The following is a 17,285-nucleotide window of genomic DNA, read 5'->3' as shown; positions in this document are numbered from 1 at the left end:
TGAGGGAGTGCAATGTTTAAATTTGTTTTAACAGCTTTTAATTTCGAACATATACAGAAATCAATTTCTTATACTGTAGTTATTTTTGAAAAAAATGTTATTTACACTTGAAAAGTACTTATGACAATTCTAAATGTGGGTACTGAAGAATTGAGAGACACAATTAAGCCAAAATTCACTTAACCTGATATTATTCCTAACAAAATGGCACACCAGCTCCACCCCACACATTCCAGTGTGTGTCATAGAACCAGTGCACCTGGAGGAAACCCACGCAGTCACAGGGAGCACCCAAGGCCAGGACTGAACCTGGGTCTCTGGCGCTGTAAGGCAGCAACTCTACTGTGGCGCCTCTGTGCCATTCCAATATATTGTGTATTTTGTGTTCTTTACTGTTTATTGTGTAGTGTATGTTTATTGTCTGTTTTCCATTAGTACTGTATATATTAACCCCCTTATTCAGTTATAGTGGATAATCGGTAATAACGGACACCATCTTAGTTTTAGTTTAGTTTAGTTTAGAGATATAGCGTGGAAACAGGCCCTTCGGCCCACCGAGTCTGCACCGATCCCCACACATTAATGCTGCCCTACGCACGCTAGGGACAATTTACACTTGTAGCAAATATACAAACTCAAGCCAATTAATCTCCAATTACCTGTACATCTTTGGAGTGTGGGAGGAAACCTAAGATCTCAGAAAAAACCCACGCAGTCACGGGGAGTACGTACAAACTCTGTACAGATAGCACCCATAGTCGGGATTGAACCCCGGTCTCCAGCTCTGTAAGCGCAGCAAGGCAGTAACTCTACCACTGTGCCACCGTGCTGCACTCCCCGTGTGGTCAATTATAGCAAGGGTTTACTGTAATTTCAATTACCATGTGAGGATAAGGAATTTTTATTGGCAATTATTGCATGTTTACAATAATACATTTTGTTTATCAGTAGGGGTATGGGTCCTTCATAATTTTATAATTTTACTATCCTATTGCTCCAATCTGAAAAAAAAATCACTACCTTAAATTAGATTGCCAAATTTGCTATTCTGCACTTTTTGCATACCTTTTAAGAATCTAATCTTTTAAGGTGATGAAGAATGATTGGGACTAAGGAAATGCAAATTGCAATAAATTAGGGAAAGTAGCCGAATTAAGATGAATAAAAGCAGTAAAATTTGCACTAAATCATGGTTAATATTAAAATGATTAATTTTATACCTTGAACCTTTCTGCACAGTGTGCATGGATCTAGTGAGCAGCCCCGAACACGCACCGATTCAAATTAGTACTTTCAGTAGTTTTTTTATTTATAATTTAAACAAATTGCCTGCTGAACCAGATACAGCTTTGAAATTTAAGTAATCCAATATGATGTTTTGATGATCTAACATGCTAATCATGTTAATACCATTAATAGTAACTTTCTCTTTAGTCTTCAACGGCAAAATTAATCTCCATGCAGTTGGTAAAGTTTAGATTATTATAAAACAATCTTTGATAAGGAATCATGGGCCTTAATACATTTCAGACTACTATTCTGACCCCTTATCCGAATGCTGTATGAAAAGAAAGCAATAATTTTGAAATATTTAGTTTTAGAGATACAGCGTGGAAACAGGCCCTTCAGCCCACCGAGTCCGTGCCGACCAGCAATCACCCATACACTAGTTCTATCCTACGCACTGGGGATAATTTACAGAAGCCAATTAACATACAAACCTGCATGTCTTTGGAATGTGGGAGGAAACCAGTGTACCCAGAGAAAACCCACGTGGTTACGGGGAAAATGTACAAACTCCATACAGGCAGCACCTGTGGTCAGGATCGACTGGCCAGGGTCACCGGTGCTGAAAGGCAGCAGCTCTACTGCTGTACCACTATGAAAGACTAATCTCAGGATTATAATGGTCTCTTTAAACTCTCTACAAATATTATTTGGAAATTTATTAAAAAAATAAAATCTCATGGTAGGAATATATAAATTGTTGTTTGCGTGTTCGATTGGGGGAGTAATGCAGAAAATTCTGGTTATCAATCTCAGGAAGGTTTGGATATTGCATGTTATCAGGATAATGAATGGTTATGAAGTGTGTCTTAAGACTGTGTGCGTTCCTCTGTATGCTTTAGTTTCCTTATATGTCCCAATGATGTTTGGGCTGGTGGGGATAATTGGCCACTGTGCATTACCCCAAGTGTGTAGATGAGTGGTAGAATCTGTGGGGCGAAAATGGAAAATATAGTGAAAATAGGTTTAGGGAGGAGAGAGGGAGAAAGGGGGAGAGAGGGAATGAAGATGAGGGAAAGAGAATGGAGATGAAGGAGAGAAAATGAAATGAGAGGACAGAAATGAAAAGGGAGAAGGAGAGAGCCTGGAAAGGAAGGAGAGAAAAGGAGAAAGTGGATTACAAAGGGTAGAGAGGGAGGAATAAAGTGAAAGAGAGGCCGGGAAATGAAGGGGATGCTATGGGGAGAGCGAAGGGGAGGAAAGAGAGAGGAAGAATGAGAATGGAGAGGGGTAGAGAGAGAGAAAGGGAAGATAGTAAAGGAAGAGTGGGTGGAAAGATGGCATAGGGAGAGGTGGAGTGGAAAAAGAGGGAGGTAAGTTAGACAGAGAAAAAAGCTGAAAAGTGAGAGGAGATGGAAGGATAGTAAGAGCATGAAAGAGGTAAACAGATAAGGAAGGAGGAGCTAGACAAAGTAGGAAGGAAAGTAGGGAGAGAGTTTTCCATTAATGCTTACATCCTTTCTCTTTAACCCATCCCCCAACTCCCTCCACCTTCTCTTCTCATGCTCTCTCTCTCTTCCAACACTATCTCTTTCCTCTTTCTCTCTCCTGTTCTGTCTCTCAATACCTCCTTCTTTTCTATCTAACTCCCCTATCTTTCTACTTTTTCTTTTCCTTACTCTGTCTTACTCTGTACCCCAAACCCTCTCTCCTTATCTCCTTGCTTTTTCCTGCTCTCTCTTTTTAATCTCACTCCCACATTCTCTGTATCCACCTGCTACTTCTCAGCCTACTATCTATCACTCCCACCTCTGTTCCCCTTCATCATACTCACTCTTCTCTCTCTATCTGACTTTGTCTCTCTCCTTATTCCCTGTATCACTCACCTGTTCCTGCTCCCTTTTCCCTACTCTTTCCCTCTTCTCTCCTTTCCCCACGTGCTCTTTCTCACCTTCCTTCCTCTCTCTTTCCTTCCTGTCCTCTCTCCTCCTCATTTTGGCCGCATTCACTTACTTCATCTCTCCCCTGCGTTCTCTTTCTCCCTCTCTCAACTCTATTCCCTTTCCTTCACCACCCCCTTACTTTTGCCTGCTCACTCTACCCTCATCCTTGCTGCTTCCCTTTTTTTCTTCCCTACCTTTCCCTCCAACCTTCTGGCTCCCTTTTGGCCTTTAACTCTACTCGTCAATGTGTAGGTGCTCAGGGTGAGGCCTGACATTGTGCTGGCACTGAGTGAGTGATATTGGTGGTTCCACTGATCCGTGATACGGGGAGGTGGGGCTGCAGTTGTGTTCAGGCAATTTTGGAATCTTCTTTAGGTGACTGACAGGTCCCATGTTTACATTTTACAAACAAAAACTTCAGTTTAATCTTTTTTTCAACTCGAATGCACAATAAAAAAATTAAGGAGCTAATTTACGATTGTGCGATTTGTGTAACTTCATGTTGATTAATTAACAGCCCTAATGAAAAGGCATTTTGGCAGGTCAATGAGAATGAGTGGAGATGCGAGTCTAAGCAAGAGTCAGTCGAAGCTCAAGAATCAAGTGATGTCCTTCTGTTTGTGTTTTTATAATCTATGTATAAACTTGGGCATGAAACCAATTTTTGCTGGTGATGCAAGTCGGTTTTTGAGAATTCTGCAGGTTGTAACATGGTGACTGATTTACTACTGCTCAATAGTTTCACCTATTGTCTTAATGAGAGCCAATGCCCAATTGCTATTATTTTTATCTTCATTTTAGTCCCCCTTCAAACATACAGAGTAAGGGTGATATTTTGGGCATTCTGGTGCCTAGTGTTCCAATGGGAAAGAGATGGGGAAGGAGGCTTTGGCAGATTGCCATGGGCCTAAGTTAAAGGACACCTCCAACTCATTAATCAATGCTGATTTCTACTGCAGGATAGTCAGTGTGCTCAGCCACTGCTCCACCACCCTCTGATTTATTTCTATAGCAATTACAGGTATTTTTCAGTTCAAAATAACAAAACAACTGTTTGAAAAAGGTAATGGGTTTAATGAGACCATTCTCTGCTTGGAATTCAACAACACTTTTCACAGTAAGTGAAAATCATAAAACCTGCAAATGGTAGAAATCTGACATGAAACAGAAAATGATGTAACGGTCAGCAGGGCAGGCAGCATCTGTGGAAAGAGAAACAAGAGTTTTCTTTTCGGAAGGAAATGTCTTCAGCCTGAAACTCTCTCTTTTCACAAATGTTGCGTGATTTGCTGAGCGTTTCACACATTTTATGTTTTAATAGTAATTCTTCACAGTATTGTCCATGACTCCTTATAATTCATTCAGTGACAATTCATTCAAACAACAAACCGTTTAGTCTTGGGAAATACAGACAATTCATGGGCCCTTCAACACGCATCAGAATACACACGTTTGAACAGCCAACAAAAGATATTACAGAGAACAAAGAGTGGCGATCAGATTCTGAGAACACATCCACATTCTCAACTCAACTGGACAGGATTAGACTGACGGAAAACAAACCTAACAGGCAATCAAGTGCTAGAGCAGGTGGTCTCTAAAAACTGGGAAACAGATAAACAATCAGCAAATGAAAGTCACACAAGTTCATTATAACATACAAGTTGGACACAATTAAGCTGTAAACCCAGCCATCAAACGACATTAATGGGACAATCTCGACATATTCTCGACATGGTTTCAAGAGATTTGGCTTAGGAGGAATGGTGGAGAGTTCTGCTGCTCACCCTGCAGAACCACTGGCAAGTACTGATGAATTCATGATGTAATCTGAAGAAAGCTAAAGGCTTGATATAAGCTTTACCTCAAGATTAATGATTGTATCTTACATTGTCATTGATTACACCTCCATTCCTTGGTGGGCTAGTTACATTGGTTGGCTCATTGAGAATTCAAAGGAGCTTGCTTCCTGAAAGGAGGATGATGCAGAGAGGGGTTGACTGAACTCTCTACCATTCTTTTCCTTATTAAAGTTCAAATCTCCTCAACATACTGATTTCAACATTTCAACTTTCAAATGTGTTCACAGTACTTCATCAGTGCAATGACTGCTCAGTTGCTTTGCCTATGGTAAGCCACTCTCCTGATAGGCTAAAAATAAAAGAACGGTATCCTTCAAGTTTATGGCTAACTTTACAGCTTTTAACAGCAATGCATGAGCAAATGTCTTTTTCACACAGAAAATCCTTCAGTAACATTCCATCCTGTAACCTGCCATGGTAGTGACTGTTGGCACAAGAAATCAATCAAGCCACTGTCTTTCAACTCTGAGTGATAAGAAGTTTTGCAACATTTTGATGAACATGTAAGCACTTTGGGAGTTTTCTACCTTAAATGCAAACCATGATGCAGTGAGGGACCTATTCACTACATGTTTGGCATGCTGGTTATTGGGTTGTAGATCCTCAGACTGAAGGCGTATGATGTGATCTAAACTGATTTAGAAAAATGATTCTGGAAAAATTCAAATACAGCTCATTAACTTATTGTCAAGGAACAGGAATGACACATATTGGATATTGTTTTTTCTTTTCACTTTCGTATCATTTCTCGCAAGTGAAAAAATATTTATTCAACATCAGACTTTTTTTCATCAACTACACAGGCGAAAAATTAAGCCTGTGCCAATGGCAATCACATACAGTATTTTAAACACATGCTTGTACAATGTAAGTTTTTATCTTCATTGTGTGAATTTCCTGATGTGAAGGTACAGAAATTGCAAAGTAAACCTAACATACAATATGTACTAAACCTAAATTTGCCAGTATGTAATGTTCTGGACAGTCTGGGGAAAGAGACATTTGCACTGATAAAAAACTGTGTTAGTGTCCTTCCTGGCACTCCCTAGTTTCAGAGATCATTAGTACACATTTGCAAAGGCCATTGAAACATTGCAACACAGTAGACAGTTGCACACACTATGAAGAGACAGTACAAACACTTACTTCACATAGACAGTATTAAATAATAAAACAAAATGACAAACACACATGAAGACAAACCACAGTGGTCTTTCTGAGTCTGCCTTTGGGATGAGAAAAATGCAAGTAAAATTTTCGGAAACGTATTCTTTATGTTGTTCAGGATACTGCTCGTATAATGTATCTGGTAAGCTTGGGTTGGGAGGAGTGAGGGAGGGAGAGGATTGAACCAATTTGAATTTATTTCATACATGGGAGTTGAGCTTGTTTTACTGCCTTCCCCGAGAACATTTTCACCCAGTTTTACCGTCTCAGATTTAACAACTGCCAATCTGATTAAAGTTGACAGCAACCATTTCTTTGACATCTATTCAAGAGAGCAGTGTTTTACCTGGACTGGAGAATTTTGAGTTAGTTTGGACATTACTGAGAAAATGTATCTCAAGGTCTGCTGAAGTTAAAATTCATGGTTTAATATTCAGCAGCATTATAGACACTCTCTCCATTGGTCTCTGACAGACAGTATAAAGATACAGCATTAGATTAGACATGGGTGAGGATTAGTTCGTAACAATAATTTTGTGAATACAGTAGTTTGTCATAATTGATCTTTACCTTGCTGAGTTAGTTCATTAATCTCGGTGATTCGTGGGGACAGAGATTACTTGTGTTTACTTTAAGATCTGTGCTTTGTAATTTACTAGCAACATCATATTGCTGGATGTAATCTCAATAACACAGGGCTCTATTATATAAATGTTTATTCAGCATGTGCTTAGTTAACCTGTTGTTAGAGAATGCAGATATATATATAAATAATGAGTTCTTCTCATAATGCTGATCACAAGATAACATCTGCCTGGAATTGTCATCAGCGGGTCTCACAACCTACCACTTTTATTCTTGAAGAAATGGTGTAAATTACTTTTGGAGATAGGATGTGGGGATTTCCAGGGGGAAATCCACACTATCTGGGAAGCCTATGATTTGGGCATAGGTAAATTTACACAATGGTGAATAGGATGAGATTTGAGTTCTGTTTACAAATGAGAAAAAGATGGACCAAGAATACTTTTTATCCCTTTTCATGAAATTTGGCCATAAAAGATTCTATACTCTGAAGTCACAGTCTAGTGGCTTAGGAGGGGACAGCACAAAGATGTGGTATCACCTTGATAAATATCACCCATGGCAACAGCTCTGTTCTCTTGACTCTGAGAATCTGGCTGGCTTACCTGTTGATTGTGTTTTGGTTGCATGGGTAGCTGTTGACAGAAGTACACAATACTTAATATACTGAAGAAAACCCCAAGAATAACATTAAAAAAAACCTGCTTTTGGATTTGACCCCACCATTACTGGACCTTTTTTTCCAGGTTGAAACTTTTCCAATCAACACTAATAGGCTGAAACAGACAATAATTCAGAAATATTCCAGAGAGAGCTTTCTTGATTTGAGATGACTATTCTGGAACTGCTTAGTTGGTTTTGGTGTGAGAAAAGCAGAAAAAGATAGATCTATGGAAATTGTATTCAGTTTTTGCTAAAAAATTATAATTTGTAATACAAGCCATAGTGTAAAGCAAAATAAAAACACAGCTATACAGCTGCCATATTAGATTCCTTTGCTGTTCAAAAACCAGTATCTACTTAAATGCTGCCTAATTAAGTCCTGTTGTGAAAGAGAGCTCCTGGCTCACCAATTTTACTTTGAAAACTTTGACGGTGGCTTTATAAGATGTTACTGCCTGCTTACATTAACAATTCATTGAACCTTCAGCAATCTTAAATTGATATTGCCCACCTTGTGCTGTGGCTAAGTGAGGAAGCTCTATAAATATGGTCATGTTCTCAAGTGTTAGTACTCCGATAACCTACTCTCTATGAGGACGGCCTAACATCACAGGAAAAGCAGAGCTAGCTACATTTGGGACTGAATGCCACATGACTAAAAGTTCCAATGTGCACGAGTGGAAAAACTAGTCTTGCATTTGCTAAAGGATCTTCAGATGTAATATGTCTGTGTCATGGCATTATCATATGCTTAATCTTAATGTTGAAGAGACAGTATCCTTTAAGTGTAAGTAGCTTTCTGCTTTGAGCTAATCCTTGTTTCAGTAGGATCTGAATAAATCAGTTCACTGTCATTAAATTTCAAAGACTGGAGGTTGGTTGAGATCTTTGAAGGAGTTTACTGTACCAGAGTCAATTTAGATAAAGTATTGACATGGCAGGGATAAATCCTATCGGCATGACAATTAATGATTATTGTTGACTTCTTTGCAATTGCCTTTGGGGGTAAAGGAAGGAATTATGCTGAGATTTTCATGGAAGATTAAATGTGGAGTGCAAGGCAGGGTGGATGGTAGACAGACAGTGTGAAGGCAAGTCTAGATGGGACAAATGGTTTTATGCTCTTAAAACTAAATTAGGAACTCCGTGGGAGTTGTTTCTTTGGTATAATCCGATAAAACCCAATCAGAAGGCACAATAGGAATGAGAATTTATTGTAGTCCTGGTGGTAATCTTTGAATATCCATAGTAAACAGCATTCTGCATTGTGGAATACTGCAAGTCTCATTCTGTAATGAGCAGAGACAAATCAACCAACTACTGACTTTAGGTTGAATAATGAAGACTGCAAGATTAAATTAATATCCTGTAGATTGTATTTGACTACCTTGGGGAATTAGGAGCAAATGTAATTATCAGGAGGTACATAAATTAGATAGAGTCAATGACTATGTAAACTGATGAAAATAAATTATCTTTTGCAGTTTATTATTTTTAAATCTTTTAATTTTTTACGTGTGTATTTGCAATCCATTTGTGCAGAAACTGCTTCCATTCAGTTGGCTAAACTAAAGAGCATTGAATGAACAATTCAAATTGCACAACACTAAGAAGGTGGAAAAATACTTAATAGCTATTAAATATAAATAGAGGTTGCCTCATGGCCAAATGGATTGAAAGGCAGGAAGTCGAGCTTCAAATCTTACCTCTTACATCTGGAACCACCTCATGGGGCAAGTTCTAATTCTGACAAATTTATGGAATCCAATCCAATGGGAAAGGGAGAGGAAACAAAGTGGAGACCAAGCTACACTAGCTTTTTATTGACCTCCTGGTGAATCTAAATATGACATATTGTATTTTTGGAAAGGGGATACTGGCATTTTTAAATTGGGTTGCTGAAAGCATTGTCATCAAGGTCAGTCTTTATTACTTGTCCACCATTTTAGAGAAGGTAATGATAAGCCATGCTCTCTTGGTGGGAAACCTCCTTCAGATGGTGTTTTGATACAACTAAGTTCTGGAATCTTGTACAGTCCATATCAGGTAAGAATGATGGGTTTCCCCCTAACATACCTAATCAACCATTTTAGCATTATATAACTCAGTAATATAACCATTTTCACAATCTGCCCATCCGTTTAACATGAGACGCACAGATGAAAGAGGAGATGCAGAAAAATAAAAATCTGACTTACTTTCTTACATTTATCAATCTTGACAGCTATCAGATCTCATAAATTCAATTTAGCTAATTACATCCCACATCTTTTATTTTCATTTTTTATTCTGCAAGGAAGGGTCATTTTGAACTACATATGGGAATTCATTATCCTGATCCATGGAATCAATGGAATTTACAACTGGATCTCTATTAAAAAATGATAAAGTCAGACTTATGTGGACACGATTGTATTTTATGTTCAAAGCCAGATCATAAAACAATTTTCATGCTCTGAGTTGTCTAGTATTTTAGCCCCTTTGTGTTGTCCATCTCATAATTCAACATCCTGTCTCCATATATATTCTCAAGAGTAGGGGCCTGGCACACAATGATGTTCACAGTTCTGTGTTTGTACCTGCTAAGAATGATGTTAAACCCGTTGGAAAGGAACTTTCCTCTGACAGGCAATCTACTCAGTTCTCACCTTCAAGTCGGAAGATTATGTCTCCAAGCCCCATTCTGAAGACAAACAAAAAATCTAGATTGACAATCCAATTCAGCAGTGAGGGAATGCTGCACTGGCCAAGGTGCTATCTTTCAGAAAAGTTATTAAACCGGGGCAATGTCTGCCTTCCAGGTACTCGATTCCATGGTGTTAGTCTAAAGAAAACGAACAGAGTACTCTTTGGTAAAGTGATCAATATTATTCCTCAACAAATGTCACTAAACAGAGTCTTTGGGCCATGACCACATTATATTTGTGGGACATTGCTTTGGAGATTCACATTGAAGAGGTTGACATCTCGCCTATTGTGCGGATTAATTTATCTATGAAGGGTAGAAATTCGAACTGGTATCAAAAATAATTCCAGTGATATAACCAATATCTGTGTAGGAAACACCTGCGTGGGATGTACTTTGTCATCAGCCTGTGTCATGGACAGCAAGACCAAAGCACCGAAATCTTGCTGGATTCTGAGGTGTGTGCCTTTGGCAATCCAGCTGATTCACTAATTTTGCGTGCTACATGATAGACCAGAGCTTTTCCAGCTCCTGGCTGTGAACCTATCAGCTCTGGCTGGTCCGCAGTCTGAAAGCAGATGTTGTACGTTGTATCTAACTGTAGTGATAAACAGAAGCAGAAAAATGGCTTGACACCAAAGACCAACATAAGTCTGACTTGCTTTCTGTATTAGATCGCTTGTCCTATTAATTCAATAACAGAACACAGAAACGCTCTCTCTGGAATGTGTTACAATAGGAAATTTTGGTATTGTGACAGGAAAGAAACAGGAAAAGACAGGTTCTGGAAAAGTTACAGGCAGCAAAAATACAAAGTGGTAGAAAAGAAGAGAGGGTTAACTAGAGTTTTCAAAGTTTGAAGTTTTAAAAATATTTTGGACCAAAAAAGTTAGTGGTTTCCGTCTGCTCAGCCAATTGAAAATCAAATGGATATTCCACACAGTCTATACGGGTGGACAAAAATGAATGAACCATTGAATGATAAACATATTTAGGAAACGCTAAAAGAGAGATAGCAACTGATAGCTATTCCTCTTAAAAATTTAGCAATGTTATCATAAGATGATAATTCAATATGTGGTATGTAATCTTCTTCTTCTTTGAAGCAAGTGTCAATATTAGAACTTGATATCAGCAGTAACCAATCTGGGAATGCTTTGTCGTCAACAATTTAACTTAGTGGTCTCTTGCAGTGGATTTGCATTTGCATTGAAGAGACAATACTTCAGAATGGTTCAGCAGTGGACAGAGTTGAATGTCATGTCTTACATTATCAAAATGGAAAAATAGAAATGTGGCCAGACACTAGACAGGCTGTCACATTAACATATATGGATTTAGATTGATCGAATTCTCTTCCATCTTTAACTCTAGAAGGAGCAATCTGTGCAACACTAATGTCCCTTTGTTAAACTGTTGGGGATACACAGGGCATCAAATTATTTAGAATAGTGATTACAAATTTTCTTGTAAGAAGACTTGCTCTTTCACTACCTCATATTACTTCAGTAAATGCTTTAATCTTTGGAAATTTAAAAGTGCAATCTTGAACCATTACTTAAAAAAAAAAATCCATCTTTATGTTACAGATCTTTTCAGAAATGAGAGAAAATGGCTCAAAGACTGCTAATTTTATTTTTAAAGTGAAAGGGTGACGGAAAGAGAGGAAGATGCAGAAAGTGTGAGAGGATGGAAGGAGACACAGACTGTAGGGAAGCCGAGCTGACATTACCAGAAAGAACTGGCTGAAGATCGATAGGAGGAGGAGCATGCAAAGCAAAGTCACAACCTGCAGGCAAATCAAATTACATCACATCCTGCTGAAGCTCTTTGCTCTTTGGAATAGTGAATGATCGGAACGTACACCCCAGTTCAATAGTGTGAAAATATATCTGTAAGGTCACAGGGATTTAAAACAAAAAGAAATATTAATTTTTGGGAAAAAAATTATCTCTACATGTTTTGCACTGCCTGCCTGCAAAAAAATAGTAACATAAAATATATCTATCAGAAATGTGACAATTCTCATCCTACTTAAATATTTGGAATGTATCTTAAGTTATTACATCTGTGGTAAAACCTTTATCTGTATTTCTCAAGGGATATTTGATGGATTTTAAATGTTGGACCTTTGTGTGCTGTTTGAGTTATTGGATCACTGAGTTACAACCTTGACCATGACTGCTTTTGTATTGGAAGGCCTGCTTTGATTATTCAATCCATTAACTGTAATGGTTTTTTTAATGAATGGGAAACGGACACAAAATGATTTGCCCAACTTTTTTGATCTGCTTGAGACTGTAGGTCAAAGATAGTTAATAATTCAAAAAACCCAATAATCAGGAGACATTTTACACAATGCCAGTAGTACAGCAGACAGTTGATATAATGTGCTGCAGGTACCTAATACGCAACTACAAAGATTCATATTCTGTGTTTGTGAAATGATCACTCACACTAAACCAGAATGAGTCAAAATGGTTTGATGTTAAGGTTGATGATATGAAAAGCTTTAGGAACACACAGACTTTGAAATAAACACATGAGCTAAGAACCTATCTGTTCATGTGCACCAGGGATCATTAAATGGTGAAACTGCCTTTGCCATGTTCCATGCATGTTGGCTCTATATATACTGTCATGATGCCTATACTCATACAATGCCCATTTCTGTCCTTACCAATGTAAATTAGAACTCTGATGTCCACCGCTTGATCACTGTGAAATGGGTCAGCACATGTACATTGAGTACTGTGCAAATCTAAGAAACTGCAGATGCTGGAAATCTAAAATAAAAATGCTTAAAGCACTCAGAAGGTCAGGCAGCATCTGTTGAGGAGAAACAGACTTAACATTTCAGTTCAGAAACCCAAAGTTCAGATGAAGGGACTAACTGGCATTTGAAGCTCTCTGACAGGAGATCTCAATGATCAGAATTTCTGCTAAAGCTCTTCGACTTGAAAAGTTAACTGTGTTTCTCTTTCCACAGATGTGGCTGAGGTATCTGGCATTTTCTATTTTTATTGTTGTGCTAGTTTGATGCATTATTTATTATTTAATGGGACAATCTGCTGACAATGAAATCTGACTGAACAACCTCATGACTCAGAGCAAGGTGTTTACGTAATATGTACTGCTTATGTCTGTCTGGCTGACATGGGAAGTGTACCTTTAAGGATAACACCTTTCTGTCAATACTGTGCAGTAATGTGTTGGCAGCTGGACCAAATTGATTGTGGAGCTGTCGGGAGCCTTTTAGGTCTCCTTTTAGCACATTTCTGTGCGTAAACCATTCCCTAACACTGCCTATGTTTTACACCCATTTGTGACTCAGTTTACGATTTCGTGCAGAACACCAATGAGTTAACAAAATGAGTGAAATCAATTTCTAGGCTACATTGTTTCAACATTCAAAGTCAAGTATATTTAGTTCTGACAGCTAGACTTTTTGTACAGCTCTTTGAAACTTTTGAAGCATAAACAAGACTAATCCCAACATGACATGCCACTACAGACCCCATCTCTGCGCCAATGTCAAACAGTGCTATGAATTTCTACTGGATCCCAGTGCTTTTGATCCCTGTAGAAACAAGGAACTGCAGATGCTGGTTTACAAAACAAGACACAAAGTGCTGGAGTAACTCAGCGGGTCAGGCAGTATCTCTGGAGAACATGGATAGGTGACGTATCGGGTTGGGGCCTTTCTTCAGACTGAATGTCTTCGGGGGTGGGGGTGGCGGGGGGAGTGGAAAAAGCAGGAAGAAAAGAGGGGCAGGACAAATCCTGGCAAGTGATAGGTGGATATAGGTGAGGGGGGGTTTGGACAGGCAGAAGGTTGGACAAAGACCAAAAATGGAAAGACAAGGTGTGAGATACGGATAGGAGAGTTGAGAATTGTGAAACTAGAGGAGGGAATTCAGGTTGAAGGGGAGAAATGGGTGTGAGTCCAAGTGAGACTCAAGGAAGAGAGGGGGGAGGGAAAGGGTGGGGTTTAGTTAAGTTACTTAAAATTGGTGAATTCTATGTTCATACTGTTGGGTTGTAAGCTACCCAAGTGGAATATGAGGTGCTGTTTCTCTAGTTTGCGTGTAGCCTCACCCTAGCAATGGATGAGAATGGGAAGAGGAGTTAAAGTGGTTAGCAACTGGGAGACACAGTAAGCTTTGGCGGACCCAGGGCAAGTGTTTGGTGAAACGGTTGCCGACTCAATGCTTGGGTCTCACCGATATAAAGGAGGCCACACTGGGAACACCTGGTGCACTAGATTAGGTTAGAGAAGGTGCACATGAACCTCTGCCTCACCTGGAAGGACTGCTGGAATCCTCGTGTGGATGTGAGGGAGGAGGTACAGGGATAGGTGCAACATCTCTTGCGGTTTTAGAGGAAAGTACTGGGGAGGGCATGGTTTGGGTGGGAAGGGAAAAATGAACCAAAATGTTGCGGAGGAAACATTCTCTGCAAAAGGCGGAAAGCTGTGTGGATGGGAAGGTAGGGGTGGGAAGATATGACTGTTGTCTGTACCGAACTGAACTGAACACATTGGAGGTGTGGAAATGTTGGACAATAATGTAATGGATGAGGAGGCTGGTGAGGTGAAAGGTAAGGACCAGGGGAACTCTAGCCTTGTTCGATCCGGGGGGAGGGGAAGCGAGAGCAGAACTACAGGACACAGAAGCGATGCGGGTGTGGGATCCATCTATGTTTACTGAAGAAAGATGGCATCTTAAATGTCCTAGAATGGAAACCGTCATCCTGGGAGCATATGTGGTTGAGACGGAGAAATTGTAAACAGGGGCTAGTGACTTTGCAAGAGGAAGGGTGGGAGAAGTTGTAGTCCAGATAACTGTGGGAGATAGCGGGTCGTAGTAGACACCAGTCAATATTCTGTCTCCTGTGATGGAGATAGAGAGATCAAGAAAGGGGAAAGTGGTGTCAGAGATTTTGTAGTAGTGGTCCCTGTGCTACTCAGATGTTTCTGATTTTTTCTACCCTTGGCCTAACATTTAAATGCAATCAGTAAGAAAGTGGACCAACTAGAGAGATTTGACTGGTCACCAAATAGTCTGACAAACTTCCACAGATGCACTGTAGTAAGTATCCTGGCAGATTGCATCATGGTTTGGTGCGGCAATTCCAATGCCCAGGAACCCAAGAGGCTGTAAAGAGTGGTGGACTCAGCCCAGTCCATCAGAGGCACAGCTCTGTCCATCATCAGAGGCATCTATATGAGGCTCTGCCTCAAGAAGGTGGTATCTGTTAGTTCTACCTGAGTATCATGACGTCAATGGTACTATTCTGATGCCAGTTTTATTTCAGGCCTCAATTAATTTTTTCCACCACCTCCCACTGCCATTTGCCACTGATTCCAAGGACATCCCACCTCTCTATATCTCTTGTATTAAGACTTCAACATAACATTGAGTGAACCAGGGAACATTCTGCCTCACCCCTGAAGCTCCTCTCCCCCCCCTGGCAACTGTTGTGTGTGCTGTTGGTGCTTGTCTACCATGAGGCTTGTGTCATTACAGGATGATATTCTGTTGTCTATGGTGCACAGCAAATCATCTTTAATGTATCCAACACCCTGCTCCCCTATCAACCCAGGTGCAGAACATCACTCCTTGTCTCCAGCTCTATGATACGCTTCTCGGCAAAATTCTAGTGTCACATTATTATTTGTTCCCATGACAACATGATTTTTTTGTGCTGTTACAAAGTTTGTGTTGTTCTGCTCTTCTCTAGAGGGCTAAAGTGGGGCAAGGTAACCCCTCCTCATCAGAACCAACAGTGCATAAACGATGCAGGACATTCTATGATGTTCTGAAAACGTGGGATGATAATAAATGAAATTTATGTAGGATAAATGAAAATGAGAGGTTAATGGTCGGTGTTGACCTGGTGGGCCAAAGGACTGTATCTCTCTAAGACTCCACGACTGTTCTTTATCCAGCGTTACTGAGACCAGTAAAATTGAGCAACTCTGCAAATATTGGACATTGTGATAAACTTCTGCTACTTACACTACATCTAAGGGCTCAATAAACTTAACCTGTTTACTCTACGGCCACTAAGCTTGGTTTGGGAACAGCTCTGCCCAAGACTGCAAGAAATTGTAGGCATAGCCCAGTCCATTACACAGACCAAACTCCCCACTATTGACTCCCATCTAAACTTTATGATGCCTCTGAAAAGCAGCCAACATAATCAAAAACTTGTCCACCTCAGTCATTTGTTCTTTTCACTGCTCTCATCAGTCAGAAGATACAGAAGCTTGAACGCATGCACCACTAGACTCAGGAACAGCTTCTTGCCCTCTGTAATCAGCTTCTGAAAGATCCTTCCGTAAGCTGTGGTACTGTCCGATTCACTTCTACCCAATAGTGGACATTGGACAGTCTATGGAACTGGTGCGCTACAAATAAAGTCATGTTGAAATCTAGAAGCATAATCTCTATGAGCCAAAGCTAAACACAAGTCAGCAACAACAGGCCTGTGGAAGATTAGTTTGTGATAACATCTGGAGAAACATATTTTGACAATTAAGGAGGACGACATCCCTATTTAAGTGTTCCCTTTGTCTCAAAAACGGAGATCAGTAAGGTTTATTATGAATGCAACATTATCTAAAGCCTAAGAGAGCAACTTAAAAATGTAATGTCAAGATAACAGACAAATGTATCTCAGTTGTGTAATGAAATGCATCATTCAGACCATCAAACCAGATAAAATAAAATATGGTTTACTATAGCAAGTTAATTAGTGTTTATGTTCTATAAAGTTTCTAAACAAAATTTGTCAACTGTTTATCACTGATCCTTCCTAAAATAACTGCCTGATGTCTGCTCACTGACAAATATTCACTTAAAATTTTTTAAGCACAAATGTACCGACAGTCACCAAATAAATGCAGTGCCTTATGGCAGTCGACTTTAATCAAGCCATTTTATTGAACATATGGGGAAAGTCAGTATCGTGCATATACAGCAGCTCTCTCATCACTGAAATATGTAACACCTTGGTTTTCAATGATAATTGCTTCCTTTCCATTTCTATTTCCCAACCAACTTTAGTTTAAAAAAACAGTTTCTGTGCAAGGCAGAATTCAATTAATATGCAGTATTGCCTACAGATTAGTTGTGTTCTCTGACCTGT

At 39.5% G+C, this 17,285-nt stretch overlaps 1 protein-coding gene across 5 annotated transcripts in view; it reads right to left on the bottom strand.

The window, feature by feature from the left end:
• The window catches only part of cacna1g (calcium channel, voltage-dependent, T type, alpha 1G subunit), a 219,650-nt gene that overhangs the window by 55,905 nt on the left and 146,460 nt on the right, over positions 1 to 17,285 (bottom strand). The window lies entirely within an intron of this gene.

The sequence above is a fragment of the Rhinoraja longicauda genome, chromosome 6 (genome assembly GCF_053455715.1).
Source record: "Rhinoraja longicauda isolate Sanriku21f chromosome 6, sRhiLon1.1, whole genome shotgun sequence".
NCBI lineage: Eukaryota > Metazoa > Chordata > Chondrichthyes > Rajiformes > Arhynchobatidae > Rhinoraja > Rhinoraja longicauda.
Note: the sequence above shows the minus strand (reverse complement) of the source record. Positions and strands in the feature narration are given on the sequence as shown.